General features: G+C 53.3%; 1 protein-coding gene across 1 annotated transcript in view; it reads left to right on the forward strand.

Moving 5' to 3' along the window:
- Window positions 1-12,581, forward strand: part of NSG1 (neuronal vesicle trafficking associated 1) — a 31,901-nt gene that overhangs the window by 7,487 nt on the left and 11,833 nt on the right. The gene's annotated exons all lie outside the window — the stretch shown is intronic.

Genomic DNA, 12,581 nt, shown 5'->3' on the forward strand with positions numbered 1-12,581 from the left:
GTCACCCTGTTTGATCTCTTCGACAACCGTGTGGATCGGAGAAGGCTGGCCTGGGGACCATCCTTGCTCAATAGATGGAATGCAAGCCTGGAGAGGTGAAGTGGCTTTGTGGGGTCATTGCGGACATGGAAGCGTCATCCGATGTAGATCCCCTCCTGCCCACCCCCGCAACACTCCCTCTTGGGCCTGGAGAACAACTACACAAGGAAGGGCCCATCTGGCCCCATGGCAGGCCACTTTCTGTGTCTCTGTTAGCTCATCTAACCCCCCCAGCGACTGTCCCCAAGTGGTAGGCACCAGTAGTGTGGCCTGTTTTATAGATGGGGAAGTAGAGGTGCGGAGAGGTCTGCGTCCATGATTTCTGCTGGTGGTGCCTGCACATTTTATACTCCTCTGGCGGCTCCTGGCTCTGTGGCTGACACGTCATGAAGTTCGTGGCGGGGACCAGGACAGATTAGTTCCACACCAACACCTCGCTTCCGCTTTGGCCAGCCGGCTTAGCTGTGAGCCTCCCTGATGCCACGGCCACCCCGCCTGTCCACGCCCTGGGATTGGCCACCGCCCCTGGCTGAGCCAGCAGTGACCTCGATTTCAGGGCCATGATGTCAGCGTTCTGATGGTCTGACGCCGTTGGAATAGCTGAGTGTGCCCTGGATTTGAGCTTTGTCTCTCCTGACCCTGACCTTTGGGTCCCCACAAAACAGGGTGCCATCGGGCACTCGAATGGTGTGCCTTCATCTGCTGGGGGTCCAACGTCTGTGCTCACATCTACCACCCTGTTGGACGCTCCTCTGTGCTGTCCCCAGGCCCCTTGCTGCAGGCCTGGGTGACGCACGCTCGTCACCAGGGCTCTGCAGTCACGGGGGGCCACTGGGTGGTTACCTGGCTGCTGTTGCCCAGAACCCAGGGCTTGGCAGTCTCAGGCGAGCATCCATGCCTGTCCCGGTGGGCCAGCTGCTGGGGGCAGAAGGCCAGCCTCACCACTCCACGTTTGTCTTCTATGGTGTCTGAGAAGATGATGCCTGTCCTGGGGCACTTGGGAGACTATGGCATGGAAATGAGCCCCTTCCCTGACCTGCTGTATAAACCTAGGCTTCCCAGTGAACAGACAGTTAAGCACTCGACTACTAGTCAGAAGGTTGGCGGTTCTAACCCACCCAGGCAGGCCTTGGAAGAAAGGCCTGGCAATCTACTGAAAATCCTATAGAGCAGTTCTACTCTGCAATATCCTGGGTCACCATGAGTCGGAATCGACTCGACAGTGCTAACAACAACAACGTTCATAAACCTGCTGGACGGCTTCTGGGAGACAGACTGACTCACGGCCACCTTGAAGGGGGCGTTGTGAGCCCCTTTTCTCCCCTTCCACAGAGGAGACCTAGTTCAGTTCCCAGCCAGTGCACCTCATGTGCGTGTTGCTCTGATGCTGAACAGGTTTCAGTGGAGCTTCCAGACTAAGGCTAGGAAGAAAGGCCTGGCAATCTACTTTTGAAAGTCAACCAGTGAAAACCCTGTGGATTATAATGAATGATGTTACCCACAACTGTTCATGGGGATGACTTAGTTCCATTGTACATGGGGTCACCATGAGTCAGAGGCTGACTCGGTGGCAGCTAAGACAGCAACAGTCATGGTGCCTGTCCTCAAGTGAACAGGGGTGTGGTGGGATTCCCAGTGCCTCCTGTGGGTCCCTCACTTGCCGAGAACTGTCAAAGATAGCTCACCTGGATCGAGAGCCCTCTCTCTTGGCCACCTGGGTGTATAGGTGTCTTACACTTTTACAGGTGATACTTGTCAGTTCTTACCAAGAAGGTAGTGACTTGCCCAAGGTCACACGGTAAGCAGGCCCAGGGGCCTGTTCCTGTCTGCACACTTAGGCCAGCCAGCTTGACCTGGACGTCTGTAGAACAGAGTTGCAGAGTTGAACCATGTGCATCACGAGGGCACCTCTGGCTTTGTCTGCTCCTGCTTAAGGGCTATCGCTGTTAGCCAAAAGGTCAGCAATTCGAATCCACCAGCGACTCCTTGGAACCCCTATGGGGCCGTTCTACTCTGTCTTGTAGGGTTGCTATCAGTTGGAATTAACTTGATGGCAACGGGTTTTTTGGTTTTTAGGCCTTTTCTGACTGGAAGGAGATGTACTGGTCTCCCTGCCCATCTGCTGTGGGCGTGTGTTTGAGGCACCTCTCAACTGCTGTTTCTCCAAGCGTGATCTGGGCGCGCTTGTGTTGGAATCACCTGCAGTCTGATTTTAACATGGGGACCCTGGGTCCCACCCAAGTATACTGAACTGGTGTTCTGGGATGGGGTCTGGAGCGTGAATTTTAACATTCTAATGTATGTGTCATCTGCTAATTGAAAGGTTGGAGGTTTAAGTCCACCAGAGATGCCTCGGAAGAAAGGCCTGGTGGTCTCCTTCTGGAAAACCAGCCACTGAAAATCCTGTGGCGCACAGTTCTACTCTGACGCACGTGGGGTCACCGTGAGTCGGAGCTGGTTTGATGGCAATGGTTTGGTTTAAGGTACACAAAGTTTTCAAACCTTTATGGGTGGAGGTGGATGTGGGCTCTAGCACTAGTGCAGGGAAGAGTCAAGAGGGCTGTTGCCTGTTGGAAATGCTAGAGGTATGGGCTACCCACCATAGGATGGTGAGTGCCCGCCATCCTGGAATGTTCTAGAATGTTCTGTCGGCCTTTTCTTTTGGGGCCCAGCTGTGTTTCTCTGAATGCATACACATGATGAGGCATGCTTTATTGTTGGAGGCATCAGCCGGTCAAGGGTTGGACCCTCTTTCTAAAGATGGGGAAACGTGTGTAGGAAAGCCTGGGATGAATGTGTGTTGTTAGGACAGAATCAAGGACCTGCCCTCCCTGGCACATGCAATAACGTCCTTGTCTGGAGGGGAACAGGCAGGTGCCGTGGCTCCCCCATCCAGCCACCTCCTTGGTTCTGTTTCCCTCTGTGTGTGACCCACAGGAATGAAACCCTGACTTTCTGACGCTGAATCAACAAGTAAACAACATGCTCCTTTTGTCTCTAATTTGTGGCATTTCGGCGTGAGGCGCCAGTGCTCTGAGCTTCGTCTTTATATGCCTTTGGATGGCACCCCTGAAATGACATGTCTTTTTGGATGTTACTTTATAATGATCACTCGGGGATTAATCTCCTGGCTGCGAGGTTGCTGGGCTGGTTGCTAGGTGACGGCTGATTGGGAAGGGTTTTGTAAGATGTAGTCACACAGGAATTGCAGGCTGAGTCAGCCAGAGGCAGCCGAGAGTCTAGGCTTCCGACAGGTTAGTGTCTAGGCTTCCGACAGGTTAGTGTCTAGGCTTCCGACAGGTTAGTGTCAATGAAGAAAGCCGTCCTTTAATGAAGGTGTGTGTATGCTGAGAATAAATACCGGTTGAGCTGTTTCTCAAATTAACGAAACCTAAACATTTTGTTTTGAAGGACACTTTCCCGCTCTCCAGTGCGGAGGTGTATCAGGGCGGGACTGGGGGCTGCTTCTCCACGCTCACATTCCCAGCTTGGAAGATGGAGGACCCACGTTGCTGCTGTTGGGTACCTTCAAGTCAGTTCTGACTCATGGCGACCCCATATGTCAGAGCAGAACTGCCCCATAGGGTTGGGTGTAATCATTATGGAAGCAGATCACCAGGTCTTTCTCCCACAGGACAGCTGGGTGGGTTTGAACCACCAACTTTTCGGTTAACAGCTGAGCACTGAACTATTGTGCCACCAGGGCTCATTAGAGGGCTCGTAATTATGCAGATTAAAGGACGGTTGGTCAGCCCTCGCCCCAGGCACCTTTATCCTTTGTGGCCACCTCCACGGAGATCCCCACACCCTCTATTAGCCTGGGAGTGTGTTTGGGTGCCATGTTGTCTTCTGGGGCCTTAGGGGATGATTCCAAGGTCAGCCTTGTACACAAACGTCTTTCACAGTCAGCACAAGAGCTGGGAGAATGTCCTAGAAGGAGAGTCCAAGTGTGTGTGCACAAATGGCCCTGTCATCAGCAGTTGATGCTCTGTGGGGGTGTCGCTCGGAGCCCTGTCGCAGTGATTCGGTGGTTAGTTTCTATCTTGTGCTCCCATCCTTGACGACCTTGAGCTTCCTGCAGGCCCGTCTGTTTTCCACCCTCTCCAGTAATCCCCCGGTGTGTTTCAAGATGCACTTGTTAAATATTTATAAAGGCAGGTGCGGTTCCCTGGCGGTGGGCAGCAGGGCAGGCCTGCAGGCAGCAGGGCTGCATCCGGGATCCCGCCCTGGGTTTGGGCACCCCCGGCGACCCTCCGTGGCCAGCCGCCCACACTGCATTTTGAGTCCTCTCCTCTGTGTTGAGCGTCTTGCAGGACTTTGAGCCGCCCCCCAGCAACCATCCCAGAGCTGTGCAGTGAGGGTCTCGCCCAGAACCGGGTAGTACGATGCTTGAGTCATTTTTGGGGGGGGGGGTGTGTCTGCCTGCGTGCTTGCTGTTGTGTGGGTTCCCTAAAATATTTGGTGCTGTGATGCTGGCAGATGTCGGGATTCATCTTCCTTTTCCAAGAGTTTCCTTTTTTGTGCTGCATTACTCAGCAGAAATGCACATTTCCTTCCCCTCCCCCTTGGAGCGGGAAGACAGAGAGCCAGAATAAGAATAATTGGAGCCGCCATCGACTCGGGGCTCCGTGGCCGGGGCCAGAGCTTCACGGGTATGATTTCTTTCAGGCTCAGTGTCTGAGGCTGAACTTGCTGTCCTGGTTTGTAGGCGAGGAGATTCAGGTCAGAGAGCTTAAGGAGCAGGCCCAAGGTTAGATAGCTCATGAGGGTGGAAGAGGATTCGAACTCACATCTGCCTGACACGCCAGAGCCCGTCTAGCTCTTTCCGCTGCCCCCGTGGCTATGTGGATCGGTGGCGTGGGCATGTGGCCAGCTCCCACCCCAGCTGGCAGTGGCCCTGAATGGTCCCAGGGGGCAAGGAGGCCGGCCTCATGCCAGAAGGAGCAGATGGAATCACAGCAAACTGAAATGCTGTGCAAGTTCCTGACCTGTAAGATGGGCTGTTACCGACACCCACCGCCGTGAGCATTGAAAGAAACGGTACCTGAGCCAGCGCCTGAGACGCTGACGTGTTGCCATCGAGTTGATTCCAACTCAGGGTGACCCTGTGTGTTACAGAGTAGAACTGCTCCATAGGGTTTTCTTGCCTGTAATTTTTACAGAAGCAGATTGTCAGGCCTTTCTTCCGTGGTGCAGTGGGTGGGTTTGAACTGCCAACTGTTCCGTTAGTAAATGAGTGCACACCGTTTGGGCCACCCAGGGACCTTCTTATTAGTTGAGTGACCATAACTTATGGCCCCCAGTAGGACACTTTTGAGTCACAGTGGGTGCTGACCCTTTGGGGTGCCTGGGCATAAGCATCAGCTCCGACTGTCCTGGGCGCCTGGAACATATGGTCCTGTGCGTGTAAACTCATACACTTCACCCCCAGGCCCATTTCCTACTTGCTACCTGTTACTGGCGGGTCTTTCCACCGAATGCCTGTTGGGCAGGGTGGCTGGGGCTCACCCCCCTTATCAGGACCCAAGCACCCTGAGTGCCGCATGGTCTCCCACCTCTCTCCTGTGGCCCATTCTGTGTATCTGGCGACAACACGCCCCAGCTCCAACCTTCATGGGCTCCTTGGCCTCAGCTCACAGTCCTAGCCCCTGAGCGTGGCCATCGAGGCCCGCGGGCCTCTCCAGCCTGTACCCTCCACCCCTCCAGAACCGTGCGTGGTGGGCGCCCTGGCAGGCCGCGCTCTCAGGATTCCACGCCTCTGTTCTTTTCCGAAACAGCCTCCTCCTCCCCCACCTGGCTCTGTCAGGGTCATCTGGGATGGATGGCCTCAAGTTCCTGCTGCAGCAAGCTTCTCCCAACTTGCAAGACGAAGTCAGGTGTCTGTCTTGATTTGGGTTCCCCCAAAGTGGAATTCGGACAAGCCTCGGGGTGTGGTGGTTTATTCGGGGGTGATCTCTGGAAGTGAAGGGAGGAAAAACCTCTGTAGAGTGTATTACCGAGATGGTGGCCGCCATAGGCACCTGGCCTCTCAGACATGTGGGTTCGTCCCTCCTAGGGACAGGTTGTTGGTAGGTGCCGTGGAGTCGGCTCTGACCCAGGCGACCAGTGTCAACAGAATGACACGTTGCCGGGGTCCTGCACTATCATCACGACTGTTGGTATATTTGAACCCATTGTTGTGGCCACAGTGTCAATCCATTTCGCGGAGGGTTCCCTCGTCTTCGCTGACCCCCTACTTCACCGAACAGGATGTGTGATGTTCTAGCCGTTGGTCTTTCCTGATGTCGTGTCCCAAGTAAAGGAGCCCAGATCTCACCACCCTCGCTTCTAAAGAGCGTTCTGGTCGCGCAGCTTTATTCACCGATTCCTGCACCCCACTGGCTGAGGTCGCCCCCGGAGCTTTCATGCCTGCACTTCCAGGCTGCCCTACGTGCGCCAAGCTGCACAGCTGGGGAAAGCCTGGGGCAGAATAGCAGCAAGATTTGGGGGACCCTGACAGCACTGGGGTGGGAGCTGGGATCCTGGCGGCATCAAGGGAACACCCAGAATGGCTGCCGCTCAAGCCAGAGGTGGGCGGGGGAGGTGACGCAGGCACATAAGGTGTCTGCTCCATCGTCCCCGTGTGCTCAGAGCCCCCACAGTCTCATGTCCTGGGGTGGTCCTAACAAAGTACCACAGACAGGGGGGCTTAAGACAACAGAAACATGTCCTCTGGTGCGCTGGAGGCCGGAAGTCTGAAGTCAAGGTGTTGGCAGGGCCACGCTCCCTCTGAAGGCTCTGGGGGAGGATCCTTCCTTGCCACTTGGAGCTTCTGGTGGCCTCAGGCTTTCCTTGGCTTGTGGCTGCATCGCTGCAGTCTCTGCCTCCGTCTTCACATGGCAGTCTCCCCTCTGTGTCTCTGTGACTTCTCTTCTTATAATGACACCCATCATCGGATTTAGGGCGCAGCACTGTGAGAGAATAATAGGGAATCCTGCTGGCGCAGTAGTTAAGTACTCAGCTATTAAGAAAAAGGTTGGCAGTTCGAACCTACCCAGTGGTTCTGAGGGAGAAAAGACCTGGCGATCTGCTCCCATAAAGGTTACAGCCTAGAAAACCCCGTCACATGGGGTTCCTTAGGAGTCGGAGTTGACTCTGCGGCACCTAACAACAACTAATCCAATATGACCTGATCTTAATTTAACTATTGTCACATCTGCAAGGACCCTATTTCCAAATGCGGCCACATTTTGAGGTTCCAGGGGTTAGGACTTGAACATATCTTTTTGGGGGACACCATTCAACCCATGGAGACCTGGTGGTACAGTGGTTAAGTGATATAGCTGCCAACCAAAAGGTCGGCAGTTCAAATCTACCAGCTGATCCTTGGAAACCCTATGGGGCAGTTCTGCTATGTCCTCTAGGGTCGCTATGGGTTGGAATTGACGCGACAGCAGCGGGTTTGGTGTGGTTTTATTCAACCCATAATAGTTGTGGTCACAGAGAAATGTCTGTTCAAGTCCTTTGCCTGTTTTTTTAAATTAGGTTTTTCTTGTTGTTGAGTTGTAGGAGCTCTTTATATATTCTCCATACTAGACCCTTATCAGATGTATGATCAGCAGATATTTTCTCCCATTCTTTAGGCTGTCATTTCACTTTCTTACTAGTGTCCTTTGAAGCACAGTCGTTTAATTTTGTTATTTTTTCTTTTGTGGCTTGTGCTTTGGTGTAGTATCCTTGCCAAATACAAGGTCCTGAAGATTTATCTCTATGTTTTCTTCCAAGAGTTTTATGGTTTTAGCCCTTGTATTTAGGTCTTTGATCCATTTTGAGTTAAATCTGGATAAGGAATGAGGTAGGGGTCCAAATGCATGTGGACATCCAGTTGTCCCAGCACCATCGTTCAAGAGACTGTTCTTTCCCCTGTTGAATGGTACTGGAACTCTTGCTGAAAATCAGTTGACCTTAGATGCGTGGGTTTACTTTGGACTCTCAGTTCTATTCCATTGGTCTTTATGTCTATCCTTATTCTGGTGTCACACTGTCTTTATTGTTATAACTTTGTATTAGGTTTTGAAATCAAGATGTACACGTCTTTCAGCTTTGTTCTTCTTTTCCAAGATGGTTTTGGCTATATTTGGCGTTCCATGTCGTTCCACTTGAATTTTAGGATCAGCTCTTCCATTTCTGTGATAAAGACCTTTGGAGCTTTGATAGCGATCGTGTTGAATCTCTGGGTCACTTTGGGTAGCACTGATAATCTTAACAATATAAGTCTCCCAAACCGTTAACATAAGATGTCTTTCCATTTATTTATGTCTTCTTTAATTTACGAGTCGGAATTGACTCGACAGCACTGGGTTTGGTTTGGTTTTTGGTTTAATTTCTTTCAGCAACGTTTTATAGTTTATAGTGTCCAAGTTTGTTCACTTTTCAGTGTGGGTCACAAACTGCTATACTGTTAGTCGCACCTGTGACTGTGTGACCGATACAGAATCACTGATTTGGTTTTTTATTTTTGTGTAGGATGCTCAGAGTAATGGTGTGTCAGTGCAGAGGGATGCTAAAGGAAGCCCAAAGGGCCTGGGGCAATGCCTGTGCCCAGTTCAGTAATTTCAGCCCTTGTTCTGGAATGTTCCAAGTTGTCTCATGGGGGTCCTGAAGGTCTCTGAAATTGGACACCTTTTTATTTCACTTGAACTAGGAGAAGGTGGATGCCAGGTTACATGGTGTGTCCATGCATTGTGGTATTCAGTGAGAGGCTGGGATGATCCAAGAGGCTGCCTGGAGGCTGTGGGGCTGGCCCTGGGCTCTGACAGGTAAGGAGGAGAGAAGGCCTGGCAGCCTGGGGCAGGACCAGGGACAAGAGCAGAAGAGAATCTTCAGAGGGTGTGAGCTGGTCCTAGACCCACCCTAAAACAGTCCTAATATTTGGGGCCCAAGGAGCCTGAGTGGCACATGTGGTTTGTGATCCCACTTAGTGGCACAGAGGAAGAAGGGCCTGGCAATCTGCTTCCACAGAGATCACAGCCAAGAAGACCCTGTGGGGCAGCTCTACCCTGTAATACATGGGGCCGCCATGAGTCGGGGGTTGACTTAATGGCAGCTAACAACAGTTTGAGGCCTAGCACGTCCAGCCAACAGCACACTCTCAAACCGCTGCCCCTTGTCATTTTCCCACTAGACGTGTGAGGGCGTGAGGTGTTGCTCCCACCAGGTCAGACCTAGTGGTGGGAAGTTAAATTCACTGTGAGGCATGGTGTCCCCTCTGTGGTTATCAAAGTCCTACGGGGCCTAAGGGGAGAGCTATGGAACTTTCCAGAAAGATCCCACACTGGCTCAGGATTGATTCTGGGCTCATCCCCCTGCCCACTGTGTGACCTTGAGCAGGTTACCTGGCCTCTCATCGAATCCGGTAGTGGCCGAGGAGTCCCAGCCACTCCCTTTCTCCTTGCCTCTGCAGACGGGGAGGCAGCTGTGAAGGGCTTCGCCAGGCCACCCACTGACTCCCTGGATTTACGGCTTTGCCGTCTCCATGTCTATTCTGGGACCGCCGCGTTCTCATTTCTCGGTTCTGTGAGCACCTCGGCCATCAGGCCCGGGGATCCTGGATGAGAATCACAGGCAAGGCTCCAGGAGGAAGCCCCTGGGAAGTGGTTTCCCCACAGCTCTGCCTATTTTTAACCTGAGACAGATGGGGTGCTGAGAGCCAAGCTCCGTGCAGTGCTCGTATTTAGGGCAGGTTTGACAGACACCCGTCTCCCAGGACTTGAAGTCATACCACAGTGGGGCTAGTCAGCCTGCTTTGTGTCGTGGACTGTGTCTATCAAGGAGCCCTGGTGGCGCAGTGGCTAAGTGCTCAGCTGCTAACTGAAAGGTCGATGGTTCAAACTGACCCAGTGGCTGTGCAGGAGGGAAGACCTGGCGATCTGCAGCCTGGGAAACCCTGTGGGGCAATGCTACTGTGTCCTTCAGGGTCACTGTGAGTCGGAACTGACGGTGCACCACCACCACAACCACCATCTGTCAGTCTTTTCTACTCTGGTGGCTTGCGTGTTGCTGGGATGCTGGAAGCTATGCCACTGGTATTTCAAATACCAGCAGGGTGACCCATGCCAGGCAACCCTGGATGCCTCATAGAAGCAATGATGGCAAGTCGTTGGCTCATTTCCTTTGGATGCGTCATCAGGAAAGACCAACTGCTACACAAGGACATCATGCTTGGTCAAGTAGAGGGTCAGTGAGACTGAGGGAACCATCCATGAGATGGACTGATGCAGTAGCCCCAACAGTGGACTCAGACATACTAACAGTCATGGCGATGGCGCAGGACCGGGCAACGTTTCATTCTGTCGCACATAAGGTTGCCATGAGTCATAGCGAACTTGAAGGCAGCTAACACCAACGACAAAATAAAATACACAGGGTTACGAAGAGGTCAGTTACACTGGACCACCCAGGGGAGGCGTTGTCTGGGTGGAGACCCCAGGATGCTGCCCTCGGTGCCCACAGGGACAGCTGGCAGGGAGCTGGGACCCAGGTAGGTGGATACAGGAGGGACAGCAGCCCTGGGTTGGGAGCGGGCAGAGTGGTGAGAGACTGTGCTGAGCACTGGGCATTACTGGGTGGTGAGGTGTCATTTAAAACATTGCTCCCTCTGGCTGTAACATCTCCTGGGGCAGCTGCAGGCTTCCTTTTCTTTTCTACAAACTCAGACCCTCCTTTGTCCCTGGTCCCCTGCCCTCCTGCCCTCTACAGTCTCCCTGGTGGCAAGGCCTCTCGGCCTTGCCCATGTGCTTTAGCTGTGACTGGAGCCCGGGGCGCTCTGCGCCCTGGAAGGCTGCTGTCACCCAGCCTCATGCAGTGTCCGAGTCCAAGCAAACTGGGGGTTCTCTGCTCTTCAAGAGGGCGACAGCCTGACTCAGGGAGGGGAGCACAGCCCGAGCAGGGCCCTCAGACAGTGGGGTGGAGGCTGGAATCAGGTCTTGGAGACCGGTGACAACGCAGGGATTCCTGCCTGACCCAGGGCTTCAGGCGGCTCCCTGGCCTGGGGGACACGGGGGAAGGTGGGGGAGACAGGTCTCACTCGGGCTGTAGTGGGTGTTAGCTGGGGAGGAGGTGTAGGCTGGTGACCAGGACCCGCAGACTGTGGTTCCAGAGACGTGGCGGAGGCTGGGTGGCCCTGGCGGGAGCAGGAACTGAGCAGCCCCACCCAGGGCAATCAGCCTCCCAAGGCAATCAGCCTCCCAGGGCAGAGGGTCTCAGTTTGGCTCCTTCTCCTGCCCTGGGGAGGAGGGTGGCATGGCCTGAGACAATGCAAGGAACTGGGGAGGGGGCCCAGGGAGGGGTGGCACCCCAGGCATGCCAGCTGCCTGCACAACGGGCCATGCCCCAGCCCCGAGCCCTCCCTGCCCGCCGGGGCCTCCCTGTGGGCAGGACCCGGGCTTAAGGGACGTTCAGATCCCTGGACCCTGAGAGCCCCAGAAACGGGGCAGCGGTTGATAAGGTGAACCACAGATGCAGTGATGATTGCTTTTCTTAGTGGGCATTTGCCAAGCTCGTGCCACCACCAAGGAGGGGGTGGAACCACTGTCCCTGTGTCCCCAGTGTCAGGTTATTCTCATGACCCCTCAGCCCCCAGCTGCCCTTCCCAGAGGCCTTCCTCCCTCCCTGGGTTCCAATTTTATTTTTTAATTTTATCGTGGTAAAATATATATAATTTCACACTTGCCATGTTAATCATTTTTAAGTAGACAGTTCGGGGCATTAATTACGTTCACCATGTAGTGCAGCCATCTCCACCATCTATTTCCAAAAGTCTTTGGTCACCCCAAAGAGAAGCCCTGTAGCCACTGAGCAGTAACTCCCCGTGGCCCTCATCCTGGCCCCGGTGACCACTTGTCTGCCTTCTGTCCTGTGCCTTTACTTGTCCTAGTAAGTATTTCCCGTAAGTGGAGTCACACGATCTTCCTTCTTTTGCGACGGACTTTGCTTAGCATGATGTTTTCCAGGTTCATCCATGTGGTGGCGTGTATCAGACTTCATCCTTTAGGGCTGAGTAGTATTCCACTGTGTGTACATAGTACACTGTGAGTATCCGTTCATCTCTTGACGGACACTTCGTGTATTTCCACCTTTGGATGTTGTGAATACCGCCGCTGTGAACATTTGTGTACAAGTCTCTGTTTGAGTCCGTGCCTTCAAGTCTTTTGAGTATATACCTAGGAGTGGAATTGCTGGTCTTAGGATAACTCTAGGAGCCCCTGGGTGGTGCAGACAGCTCAGACGTGCCTTGGAAGAAAGGCCTAGCGATCTGCGTCTGAAAAGCCAGCCGTTGAAAACCCTGTGGAGCACAGTTCTACTCTGATCAACATGGGGTCACCACGAGTCAGTCATTAGCAACAGGTTTTTTGGTTCTTGGTAGTTCTGTGTTTAATTTTTCGAGGACCCCCAGGTCTTGTGTTTTTGTGCATCCTTTCAGAGATGGTCTCTGTGCGTGTGTGCTTGTGTCTCTGTGCATCTATGTTGTCTCTGTTTGTGTCTCTGTGCCTTTGTGTGTGCAT

This window comes from Loxodonta africana, chromosome 5 (assembly GCF_030014295.1).
Source record: "Loxodonta africana isolate mLoxAfr1 chromosome 5, mLoxAfr1.hap2, whole genome shotgun sequence".
NCBI lineage: Eukaryota > Metazoa > Chordata > Mammalia > Proboscidea > Elephantidae > Loxodonta > Loxodonta africana.